This window comes from Oryctolagus cuniculus, chromosome 4 (assembly GCF_964237555.1).
Source record: "Oryctolagus cuniculus chromosome 4, mOryCun1.1, whole genome shotgun sequence".
Taxonomy (NCBI): Eukaryota; Metazoa; Chordata; class Mammalia; order Lagomorpha; family Leporidae; genus Oryctolagus; species Oryctolagus cuniculus.
Genome location: NC_091435.1, coordinates 129,785,049 through 129,798,781, shown reverse-complemented (window position 1 = coordinate 129,798,781; position 13,733 = coordinate 129,785,049). Strand labels below are relative to the sequence as shown.

The 13,733-nt window shown below is 38.8% G+C and overlaps 1 pseudogene; it reads left to right on the top strand.

Moving 5' to 3' along the window:
- Positions 1 to 2,300: 2,300 nt before the first annotated feature.
- On the top strand, positions 2,301 to 3,294 carry LOC100340166 (RWD domain-containing protein 1 pseudogene; annotated as a pseudogene).
- Positions 3,295 to 13,733: the final 10,439 nt, after the last annotated feature.

The window sequence follows — 13,733 nt, the reverse complement described above, 5'->3', positions numbered from 1 at the left end:
CAGACACACAAAGTATAGAGTACTGTTTGAGAAGTAGTTTTACCATTAATTCACATTGTACAACACATTAAGGACAGAGATCCTACATGGGGAGTAAGTGCACAGTGACTCCTGTTGTTGACTTAACAATTGACACTCTTATTTATGACGTAGTAATCACCCTAGGCTCTTGTCATGAGCTTCCAAGGCTATGGAAGCCTCTTGAATTCGCCAACTCTGATCTTATTTAGACAAGGCCATAGTTCTATGAAGTTCTCACCTTCGTTCATAGAAAGGTACCTCCTTCTTTGATGGCCCATTCTTTCTGCTGGGATCTCACTCACAGAGATCTTTCATTTAGTTCATATATTTTTTTTTTGCCACAGTAGCTTGGCTTTCCATGCTTTCTCATGGCTGTTTAGCCAGATCCGAATGCCTTAAGGCCTGATTCTGAGGCCAGAGTGCTGTTTAGGCATTTGCCATTCTATGTGTCTGCTGTGTATCCCACTTCCTATGTTGGATTGTTCTCTCCCTTTTTTATTCTATCAGTTAGTATTAGCAGACATTAATCTTGTTTACGTGATCCCTTTGACACTTAATCCTATCATTATGATCAATTATGAACTGAAACTGATTGCTTTTGACTAGTGAGATGGCATTGGTACATGCCACCTTGATGAGATTGAATTGGAATCCCCTAGCACGTTTCTAACTTTACCATTAGGGGTAAGTCTGACTGAGCATGTGCTGAACTGTACATCTCCTCTCTCTCTTATTCCCACTCTTATATTTAATAGGGATCACTTTTCAGTTAAATTTAAACACCTAAGAATAATTGTGTGTTAATTAAACCAATGGTATTAAGTAGAACAAAAAAATACTAAAAAGAATAAAATAGTAAGTTGTTCCTCGACAGTCAGGACAAGGTCTGATCAAGACACTGTTTCTCATAGTGTCCATTTCCCTTCAACAGGTTTCCTTTTAGGAGCTCAGTTAGTTGTCACCAATCAGGGTGAACATAGGATATTTGTCCCTTTGGGACTGGCTTATTTCACTCAGCATGATGTTTTCCAGATTCCTCCATTTTGTTGCAAATGACTCCCCTTCTTGGCAGCTTCATTAGAAACCCTAAAGCACCCTCATTTAGCAGGCAGTAGTTCTTGATACTCAATGTCTGCTACCCCTTCATTTGTTGACAGATTAAAACTTCCTCTTTATTTTGCCCTCAGACCTTTTCCTTATTATTTTGATTTGGCACCAGGGACAGAGATCAAGATTCAGTAACACAATAAGGCAAAGATATTACATAAATATCTCCTCTGGCCTCTTTAGAACTGAAGGATGATTAGACAGATTTAATAGTATTCATTTGGTTCCATTTACTAGATATAATTTTTGGCTATATTAGTCAGGATTGTTTATGTTGTCCTACAACAGACATAAGTCTTTTCCCATTACTGATTAGACCAGGGATTTTTCTATGCCAGTGAGTGTCAGTTTGTTGGCTGACCTGTAACAAAACTTGTATTTCTAGACACAGAGTCAAAAGTCAAGTGGATGTGGGGTTATTGACAAAATGATTCTACTAATTGAGCCCACTGAGGGCATTTCAGATATTGGAACACTCTTAACTCAAAAAAATGTTGTTTGTGGGGAGTAGCCAATGATCAGAGAAGGTAAAAATTATATGTTATATATATTTATGGGAGAGAGAGAGAAAAAGATATCATTCATTCACTGGTTCATACCCAAATGCTGGCAACAGTGATAGCTGGGCTGGACCAAAGCCAGGAGCCAGAAACTCTATTTGGATCTCTTACATTGGTGGCAGGGGCCCAAGTTACTTAAACCATTATGTCTGCCTTCCCAGAGTGTGCATTAGAAGGAAGCTGAATTGGAAGCAGAGGCAGAACCTGATCCTAGGCACTCTAACACAGGATGTGGGCATTGCAAGCCACTTAAACTACTGTACTACAATGCCCACCAAGAGAGATTATGCTCTGGCCTCCATGGTGTCCTATATTCTAACTGATATTCCTAAGAGCTTCTGCTTTGCTTCAGTTTTGTGAGATACTTCATCACCTTACAATAAATACTCACTATGCTATGGGCTAGTTAGGGAGTAAGAGAGGGACAAAGGAATGGAGAGTCTTCCAGCAGTGTTTGTGCCTTAGCCCTGTACCGCTAGAAAACTCAGCCCTCTCCCATGCCTGTTCAGCACACCCACCATCCAGTGATGCACCTGAGCCTTTTCCATCATGAGGACACCAAGATGGACACATGTGAGGCGCATTCCACACGCAGATGCCATGAATCCTCATAAGAAATCATCACGTGCTCGGCCGCGCTCTCGCCTGCAGCGCACCGCCTGGGTGTTTGCGAGATCCATGGGCGGCCGCCGCGAGAGCCAGGATGACAGATTACCGCGAGGAACAGCGTAAGGAGCTGGAGGCCCTGGAATCCATCTACACTGACTCCTTCACAGTATTATCAGAAAAGCCACCCAGCTTCACCATTACTGTGACATCTGAGGCAGGAGAGAAAGATGAAACTGTCCAGACTACCCTCAAGTTTACACACAGTGAAAAATACCCAGATGACATTCCTCTTTATGAAATATTCTCCCAGGAAAATCTAGAAGATAATGATGTATCAGACATTTTAAAATTATTAGCATTACAGGCTGAAGAAAATCTTGGCATGGTGATGATCTTTACTCTAGTGACAGCTGTGCAAGAAAAATTAAATGAAATAGTAGATCAGATAAAAACTAGAAGAGAGGAAGAAAAGAAACAAAAGAAAAAAGAAGCCGAAGAAGCTGAAAAGCAAATATTCCATGGCGCACCTATTACAATTGAGAATTTCTTAAGTTGGAAGGCCAAGTTTGATGCAGAACTCTTGGAAATTAAAAAGAAACGAATGAAAGAAGAAGAACAAGCAGGAAAAAATAAATCAAGTGGGAAACAGCTGTTTGAAACAGATCATAATCTTGACACATCTGATATCCAGTTCTTGGAGGATGCTGGCAACAGTGTGGAAGTAGATGAGTCTTTGTTCCAGGAAATGGGTGACTTGGAGCTGGAGGATGATGATGATGATCCAGACCTCAATCCTGCTGACCCAGGAAGTGACTCAACCCACTAATGGACTATCCCCTTCTGCAGAGAGGCTTGACTGCCACAGCATCTGTGGCTTAGCTGAGAGGGTTTTGATTTTCCTTTCTTTTTTTCTAAGAAAAAATAATTTTCAGGAGAATTTTCTTCTGATAGCTTTCATCATTGAACTTAATAAACTGACCTTAAAATTTCAAATGTAGCCGGCGCTGCGGCTCACTAGGCTAATCCTCCCACTTGCGGCACCGGCACACCGGGTTCTAGTCCCGGTCGGAGCACCGGATTCTGTCCCGGTTGCCCCTCTTCCAGGCCAGCTCTCTGCTGTGGCCAGGGAGTGCAGTGGAGGATGGCCCAAGTGCTTGGGCCCTGCACCCCATGGGAGACCAGGAGAAGTACCTGGCTCCTGCCATCGGATCAGCGTGGTGTGCCGGCCATTGGAGGGTGAACCAACGGCAAAGGAAGACCTTTCTCTCTGCCTCTCTCTCACTGTCCACTCTGCCTGTCAAAAAAAATATAAAAAAAAAATTTCAAATGTAAAAAAAAAAATCATCACGTGCACTGAACCCCGCACAAACTCCATGTTATTTGCATATTCAATTAGGGCACCATCCCCTACTTAATAAAGGGGTGAACAAACTAAGGCGGGTGGGTGTGATTGTCCTCATGAGACTGCATGTGTTCACTTCTCAGTGTGTTATCTCTTTAATCTCTTTAATAAATGTTACTCCCATTCTTGCACTTGTCTGAGTCTCTGCTTTGAATTCATCCTATATTGTTAGACAGAAAGTAGTAAGTAAGGGGCAAACAGGCCTATGTGAAAAACAATGTGCTGTGTAAATGCAAGGTCTTGGAACTGAAGATGGGGCCTGAGACTGGAAGTTAAAGAGCTGTGAGGAATGAGATATAAGGACCTGGGGCCAGAGACTAGTGAGAGGGGAGTAATGAGAGATGAGGACATAGGATGAGATTACAGAAGGGTGGAGACAACAGCTGGACATAAATCACTGCTTGAAAGGTCCCTGTGAAAAACTTCCCCATAGCCCTACCAGACCTCCACTTCTCAATTTATTCCTGCCCAGGAGCCCCTCTTGCTGTGCTCTGAGAGCTTTTCTTTTGTTTCAATCCACTTTGATTGCCCTTTTTGGGCCATGTTCTCATTCTTCATGGGCATGAGACATGAACCAGAATGGCTAGAACGTCTGACACCTGCATCAGTATGCTCAGGCAAGAACTTTGGAATAAATCCTGCTGGGGGACCCTATCCATCTTGTCAACAATATTATTTGAGCTTCTTCATTATCCTATGAAAGAATTGCAAAGCCTAGTCACTCTGTTTCTGAGATTGTCTTCCCTATACGATGACTATGAAGAAATTCTCAGATTTACGCTTGGGTGCATGATTGGGGATGAGTAGAAATAATTCCCATTGTAAACCTAGACAGTTGGCCCTCCACCTACATGGGTTTTATACCCTTGAACTCAACCATTTGCAGATTGAAAATATTGGGAAAAGAAAAGTCGCATTTGTACTAAGTACATAGACTTTTTCCTGAATTATTCCTTGAATTATACATTAACAATAATTTGCATAGCATTTACAATGTATTTGGTATAATAAATAATCTAGAAATGACAAAAAATACTGGAGAATGTAGGTTGTATATAAACACTGTGCCATTCATATAAGGGGCTTGAACATCCTCTGATTTTTGAGTGTATGTGTATGTATGGGGGGTGTGGTGTTGGTCCTGGAACCAATCCCATGCAGATACTGAAGGTGGACTGTGTTAACATTATTTTCTTGTTTTCTGCATTCCTGAAGCTCTGATATTTGAGCTCTTGCTGACCTGTGAGGGCCCGCCCTTTTCAAGGTTAGTTACTTCCTAGATAGAGCCAACAACTTACCTGAGTGTGCCTTTCAAATACAAGCTAACCAATCCAAAGTTCCTCTCCCCAGCCACAGAGCACTTATACTCTAAGCCAATATTCTCCTGCCTGCACCCTGGGGTAAGGTGCCAGACAACTCAGAATGGCCCCTCTGCCCATACCTGCTGAAGTGATTTAACTACACAATCCTAAAACTGCTTGGGCTGTTTATCTGCCTTGTCCATTCCTTCCTGTGAAAACAATAAAGGCTCTTGTCTCTCCACTCTCCTGTCTCCCTCTGCCTTGCTTCCACATGGGGGTGCCCACATTGCTGTGCTTCGTTTTGCTAGGGAATAGTGAATACAAAACTTCTTTCATATCTGTCATTGCCATGTCCATGTGCTTTACTATATCAGATTGAAACAAATTCCAGGTACATTTTAAAACAAAATCTCTCTCTGTTTTCTTATGGCCTTCAATCTTTAGGTAACTGCTGGTTCACTTGTCTAAAGAATAAAAAAAACCCTATGTTCTAGTGGGCAGTCCTATCTCAGATATACAAATTATAATCTGTGTGCTAGCATAAAAATACAAGTAGAGCAAAAAAATACTTACCTACCATTAACTCTATATTTCTAAACTTTTTTTTATTTTAAAGCACTTTGAATCACAGATCCTAGAACCTCAGAGAACACCCAGAATATATATTGAAAAGAAAGAGGGAGGAAAGAAGGAAGGAAGGAAGGGAAAAAGAAAAAAAGAAAGATCTAGGCATATTATATTCAAATTGTTAAAGATCTAAGCTTAGGGGCCTGCACTATAGTGCACTAGGTTAAGCTGCTTATATGGGTGACAGTTCGTGTCCTGGCTTCTCCACTTCCAATCCAGTACCCTGCTAATGTGTCTGGGAAACAGCAGTTGATGGCCCAGGTGCTTGGGCCCCTGAGCCCATGTGGGAGATTGGATGAAGCTTCTGGATCCTGGCTTCAGCCTTTCCCAGTCTATGCCAATGTGGTCATTTGGGGAGTGTACCAATGAATGGAAGATCTCCCTCTCTCTCTCTCTCTTTCACTATGCCTTCAAATAAATAAATGAATGAAAAAAATAAAAATAAAATCTTGAAGGCGCCCCCCCAAAAAAAGACATCATATACAGAAAAATAAATATAAAAATGGAAGCATACTTCTTACTAAAATATATCCAAGCCAGTGAACAACAAGCGGACATTTTTCAGGTACTGAGAGGAAAAAGCAAAAAAATAACAAAACCAAGAAATTGGTGCCAAATTAATACACTACTGAAAAATAAAGGAGAAATAAATATTTTTATGCAAGCAAAAATAGAGAATTCATTACCAGAAAACTTTCACTATAAAACCATTAAAGGATTTTTTTAGAGTAAACAGATATATCAGAGAGTAACTTGAATCTGTCTACTCAAAGAAATGAAAAAAAAAAAGTTGGAATTGGTAAAATGGAGGTAAATACAAGTTTTTTCTTATTTGTATTTTTTTTAAAAAAATAACTGGGAATAGGAATCAGGCAAGGTCTACTTTAGCATCTCTTTTTAAAAAACTATTTATTGATTTATTTTAGAGGCAGAGTTACCAACAGAGCAAGAGAGAGACAGAGAGGGATATCTTCTATTTGCTAGTTCATTCCCCAAATGGGTGCAATGCCTGGAGCTGGGCCTCTCTGAAGCCAGGAGCCAGAAGTTTTTTCTGGGTTTCCCATATAGATGAAGGGGCCCAAGCACTTACGCCACCTTACACTGTTTTCCAGGTCATTAGGAGGAAGCTGGGTTGGATGAGGAGTGGCCAGGACTCAAACCAGCCCCTATATGGGATGCCGGCACCACAGGTGGAGGTTTAAACTACCACACCACAGCACTGGCCCCTATTTTAGTATGTTTTCAAAGCTTTTAGCAACCAATCCTGGAATAAGGCTGGATTCTGTTCCCTGTGTTGTATTACCTCTATGATTTTGTCATGATTTATGACTTTCATAATACTTTTTTTCACCCAAGCCATGAAATAATTAACCACAGATTTTCAGCACCCTTAATCCTCATAACTTTTTTGATAGGTATAATTAGGATATGCTTGGGGGATTTGTATGGCTCCCACAGGACACTGGTGGGGTTGCTGAGCATCTAGGAAGTCAGCCTGGGCTTAGGCTTTGGGCAATATTTGCTGTTTTCTTCAGGGGTGCAAGAAGTAGACAGGACTAGAAACCTATACTCCAAAACAATAGTAATGGGGAACCTCAATACCCCACTTTCAGCAATGGACAGATCAACTAGACAGAAAATTAGCAAGGAAACAACAGAGGTAATCAACACTATAGATCAAATAGACCTAATGGATATACCTACAGAACTTTTCATCCTACAGTTGCAGAATACACATTTATTGCACCAGTACATGGAACTTTATCTAGGATAGATACATGCTAGGCCATAAAGCAAGTCTCAGCAAATGCAAAAAAAAAAAAAAAAATTAAAACCATACCATGCATCTTCTCTGAGCACAATGGAATGAAGAGGAAATCAACAACTGAAGAATTTCTATAATATATGCAAATACATGGAGACTGAACAACATACATCTGAATGAACAGTGGATTATAGAAGAAATAAAACATTTTTCTGGAAACAAATGAATACAACAATATAGCATATCAAAACTTATGGGATAAAGCAAAAGCAGTGTTAAGAGGAAAATTTATAGCAATTGGTACATACATCAAGAAATTGGAAGGGCACCAAATAAATGAGCAACAATGCATCTCAAGGACCCAGAAAAACAACAACAAACCAAAGTCAAAATTAGTAGAAGAAATAATTAAAATTAGAGAAGAAATAAATGAAACTGAAACAAAAAAATACAACAGATCAGCCAAATGAAGAATTGGTTTTTTGAAAAAATAAACAAAATTGATACATCATTGGCCCAACTAACCAAAGAAAAAAAGGAGGACACTCAAATTAATAAAATCAGAAATGAAAAAAGGAACTGTTAAGAACAGATATCACAGAAATTAAAAAAAATCATTAGGAATTATTACAAAGAGCTGTATGACAACAACAGAGAAACCTAGAAGAAATGAATAGATTCCTAGACATATACAACCCACTTAAATTGAGCCATGAAGACACAGGAAACCTAAACAGACTGATAACCAATACAGAAATTGAATCAGTAATAAAGACTCTCCCAATATAGAAAATCCCAGGACTGGGTGGCTTCACTGCATTCACTACCAGAAATTTAAAGAAAAACTAACTCCAATTCTTGTCAAGCTATTCAAAAACAACTGAAAGGGAAGGACTCCTCCCAAACTCCTTCTGTGGAGCCAGCATCATCTTAATTCCTAAACCAGAAAAAGATACAACTAAGAAAGAGAATTGTAGACTAATCTCCCTGATGAAAATAGACACAAAAATACTCAACAAAATACTAGCCAATTGAATTCAACAACACATTGGAAAGATCATTCACCCGGTCTAAGTGGAATTTATCCCTGGTATGCAGGGATGGTTCAACATTTGTAAATCAATAAATTTGATACCTAATACTAAGAAACTGAAGAATAAAAACCATAGAATTATCTCAGTAGAAGCAGAGAAGCATTTGATAAAATACAGAATCTTTTCATGATGAAAACCTTAAGCAAATTGGGTATAGAAGGAACATGCCTTGACACAATCAAGGCAATTTATGACAAACCCACAGCCAGTATCTTATTGAATGGGGAAAAGTCAGAAGCATTCACACTAGAAAGATCCAGAACCAGAGAAGGATGCCCACTTTCACCATTACTATTCAATATATTCCTGGAAGTTTTAGCCAGAGCCATTAGGCAAGAAAAAGAAATCAAAGGCATACAAATTGGGAAAGAGGAAGTTACGCTGTTCCTAGCTTCAAATGACATGATTCTATATATAGGGGACCCAAAAAGTTCCACTAGGAGACTATTGCAACTCATGAAAACTGTGGCAAAGTGGCAGGATATAAAATTAACACAAAAATCAACAGCTTTTGTATACACAGACAATGCCATGGCTGAGGAAGAACTTCTAAGATCATTCCATTCACAATAACTACAAAAACATTAAAATATCTTGGAATAAATTCAAGCAAGAAGATCAAAAATCTCTATGATGAAAATAAAAAAAATTCAAGAAATAAATAAAGAAAAAAATGGAAAAAAAATCTTCCACGTTCTTGTATTAGAAGAATTAATATCATCAAAGTGTCCATACTATCAAAAGCAATTTACAGATTCAGTGTGATCCTAGTTAAAATAATAATGAAATTCTTCTTAGATCTTGAAAAAACAATGATGAAATTCATGTGGAAACACAGGAGACTGGAATGACTAAAGCAACCTTATACAACAAAAAAGAAAGGCACCAGAATATCAGATTTCAAGACATACTACAGGGTAGTTAGAATTAAAACAGCCTGGTACTGGCACAAAAACATATGGGTAGATCAATGGAACAGAGTAGAACTCCAGAAATCAATCCACACACCTAGAACAAAGTTATCTTTGAAAAATGAGTTAAAATCAACCCTAGGAGCAAGGACAGTCTCTTCAACAAATGGTATTGTGAAAACTGGTTCTCCACACGCAGAAGTATGAAGCAAGACCCTGACCTTACACCTAACGTAAAAATTCACTCAAAATGCTTCAAAGACCTAAATCTATGACCTGATATCAGCAAATTATTAGAGAACATTGGGGGAAACCCTGTAAGACATTGACATAGGAAAAGTCTTCTTGGAAAAGACCCAAGAAGCATAGGCAATCAGAGCCAAAATTGAAACATCAAATTGAGAAGCTTCTGCCTTGCAAAAGAAACACTCAGCAAAGTGAAGATGCAACCAACAGAATGGAAGAAAATATTTGCAAACTAAGCAACTGATTAAGGATTAACATACAGAATATATAAAGGGCTCAAGAAGCTCAACAACAACAAAATAAACAATCCAGTTAAGAAATGGGCAAAGAACTTGAACAGACATTTTTCAAAAGAGGAAATCTGGAGGCTGGCGCTGTGGCATAGTGGGTTAAAGCCTTGGCCTGAAGTGCCGGCATCCCATATGGCTGCTGGTTCTATTCCCGGCTGCTCCTCTTCTGATCCAGCTCTCTGCTATGGCCTGGAAAGCAGTAGAAGATGGCCCAAGTCCTTGGGCTCCTGCACCCACGTGGGAGACCCGAAAGAAGCTCCTGGCTCCTGGCTTTGGATCAGCGCAGCTCCGGCTATAGTGGCCATCTGGGAAATGAGCCAATGGATGGAAGATCTCTCTCTCTATCTCTACCTCTCTCTGTAACTCTGTCTTTCAAATAAATAAAATAAATCTAAAAAGAAAAAGGCGGAACTTCATATGGGCTACAGACACATGAAAAACGCTCAGGATCACTAGCTGTCAGGGAAATGCAAATCAAAACCATAATGAGATTTTATCTCACTCCAGTTAGAATGACTTTCATATAGAAATCAACAAACAACAAATGCTGGCAAGGATGTGAGGGGAAAGATACCCTAATGCACTGTTGTTGGGAATGTAAACTGGTACAAGCCACTGTGGAAGCCAGTATTGAGATACCTCAGAAATCTGAATATAGATCTATCATCTGATCCAGCCATCCCACTGCTGGGAATTAACCCAAAGGAAATGAAATCAGCATATGAAAGAGTTATTTGTACCCCAGTGTTTATTGCAACTAAATTCACAATAGCTAAGATTTGGAATCAACCCAGATGTCTGTCAAGTGAAGACTGGATACAGAAATTATGGTATATGTAAAACATGGAGTTCTACACAGTGGAAAAAAAATGAAATACTGTCATTTGCAACAAAATGGAGGCAATTGGAAAACATTAAACCTAGTGAAATAAGCCAGTCCCCAAAAGACAAATAGCATATGTTCTCCCTGGTTTGTGGTAACTTAATAGAATACCTAAAAGGTAATCTATAGAAGTAAAATTGACACTTTGAGATGTGATGATTTTGAACAGTCCTTGTCTTGAATGTTGTGGAACACTTTGTTTTTTCATACTATTTGTTGAACTCTTTGTTTACTTAGTGTAGGTTTTATTTTATGTGTATTGTGTTAATTAAAAATTGAACTTAGTAAAAAATAAGAATGGGAATAGAAGAGGGACAGGAGGTGTGGGGGTACAGGTGGGAAAGAGGGTAGAGTGGGGAAAATCACTATGTTCCTAAATTTTATACATGAAATGCATGAAGTTTGTATACTTTAAATAAACTTTTCTGGGTGACAAAAAATAATTCAAGGATGAGGTATTAGTAAAGGTCAGCAGAGAAACAAGATTTCTTTGTATGCAAAGCAAAAGTTTACACTTAACAGGGAGTGAGGGCACCTTTGAAATGAGCAGCACTCAGCAAATTTCAGGGTCATCCATTTATATGATCTGGAATTACTTGGGATAGTGTCTCAGGCAGAGTATAATTGAATATTTGTAAGGGGCAGTGTTTGGGTGGGGCTTTAATATGCCCTTTTCCTTGCTGTACTTTGGAAATCTCAGAAGTTGCATCATTTCAGGTGCATGACAGAAATAGAAGTATCAGCCATGGTAATTTTATCATAATGACCTTATAATTAGCTAAAGTTCATTGCAGGGATCCAGTTAGCAAAAATGTTGGTGATTTTTGGCAGAAGCCAGTTCTAAGCAGTGGTTTTACAGAAGCTGCTATTTTCAGCTGCACAGAGAGGCAGTGGGAATTAGGCAGTGCAGGCCAAGCTGCAGCCCACAGTGGGCTACAGGGATGCAAGAAGTAGACTGGTCAAGCTGTAGGTCAGCTTCTGCTTTCTAGCTATATCTTTACCTACACCACAGTCACTGTTCAATAACTGAAACAGAGAATTGAGAGAACCTAAAGATTGGTCATGAATGGCTTTAGATAATCCTTTAAACCTCTATTAGTTTTCACACTAGGGGCTGATTAAAAAATATTGGAAAAGATTTCTTCTAGTAGCAGGAAAGGAGATGTGAACTTTATGCTCATTGGCAGAGACAACTGAAACATTCAGGGGTATGAACAAGGTGAGCTAAGTTATTCCACTAAGGAGAATCCCAGGACGCTTTTCATTTTGCCTTAGATACTAAAATCACAATGGAATTATTGTTCTCCAGATAGCATTAAGTCATGACACTGGGTACAAAAAGAATTTCAGAGCTCCAAAAAGCTATTCTTACCTCTGTCCTTAATGAGTAGTACTATGAGAATTAATGGAAAAACTAGTCTTCCAACAGTACTTTATACTTTGTGTGTCTGTGTGGGTGCAAACTGTGGAAATCTTTACTCAGTATAGAGTTGATCTTCTGCATGTAATTAAAAAAGAATCTTAATGAAGAATGGGATGGGAGAGGGAGTAGGAGGTGGGACGGTTTGAGGGTGGAAGGAGGGTATGTGGGAAGAATCGCTATGATCCAAAAGTTGTGCCTATGAAATTTATATTTATTAAATAAAAGCTTTCTATCAAAAAAAGCTATTCTTGCCTCTTTCTTTGTTTTGATGAAGATCATTGTAGATTTTTAGTCTACAGATGTTTGTGGGATGAACAGAATACATGAGAACTGCTTGTTTCTGTTGAAGCAGTTAGGTCTAAATTGAATGGGATTACTGAACTACCACATTACATCACTTCTGGTTGTATCAAATTTATGTTTACTAAGCACCACAAAATTTTTGTGGCAGTATGCTTTCTCCCACAGACTAACACAGAAACATATGAAAAGTGAGTGAAGTGTTTAGCACAACCTAGAAGCATAATAAATGGTCCATTTTACATGCACAGAGAGACTCCTGCACATGTGTAAGGAAATGCAAATGCTTGTTTTTTTTAAACAAATTTATCTCTACCCCCAAATAAGAAAAAGCCTTGCCTTCTCTTGTCTTTCCTTCTTTCTCTCCCTCTCTTTCTCTCTCTCTCCCTCATCTCCTTTCTTCTTCCCTCTCCTCTCTCTCTCTCAAAAAGAAAATCCTCATTTTATAAAAAACAGAATTAGAATTTCAGTGATAGGAATAAAGTAGATGATAGATACCATAAATTTAAGGGCACTATTGGAAAAAAATGGTTATAGACAAGTGTAGAATTCTACCATGGATAAAATTGGGTAATTTAGTTATTTTTCCTCTAAGTTACAAATAATGTTAGAATTATAAAGGCAATTGAGTCATTATTTTTTAAGAAAACTTTTATTTAATAAATATAAATTTAGAAAGTACAACTTTGGATTATAGCAGTTTTTCCACCCATAACCACCCTCCCACCCACAAACCATTCTATCTCCTACTCCCTCTCCCATCTCATTCTTCATTAAGATTCATTTTTAATTATCTTTATATACAGAAGATCAACTTAGTATATACTAGGTAAAGATTTCAACAGATTGCACTCACACAGAAACACAAAGTGTAAAGTACTGTTTGAAGACTAGTTTTACTGCTAATTCTCATAGTAAACACATGTAGGACAGAGATCCTACATGGAGAGTAAGTGTACAGTGACTCTTGTTGTTGACTTAGCAAATTGACACTCTTGTTTATGACGTCAGTAATCACCCGAGGCTCTTGTCATGAGTTGCCAAGGCTATGGAAGCCTTTTGTGTTCGCTGACTCCAATCTTATTTAGACAAGGTCATAGTCAAAGTGGAAGTTCTCTCCTCCCTTCAGAGAAAGGTACCTCCTTCTTTGATGGCCCCTTCTTTCCACTGGGATCTCACTCACAGAGATCTTTC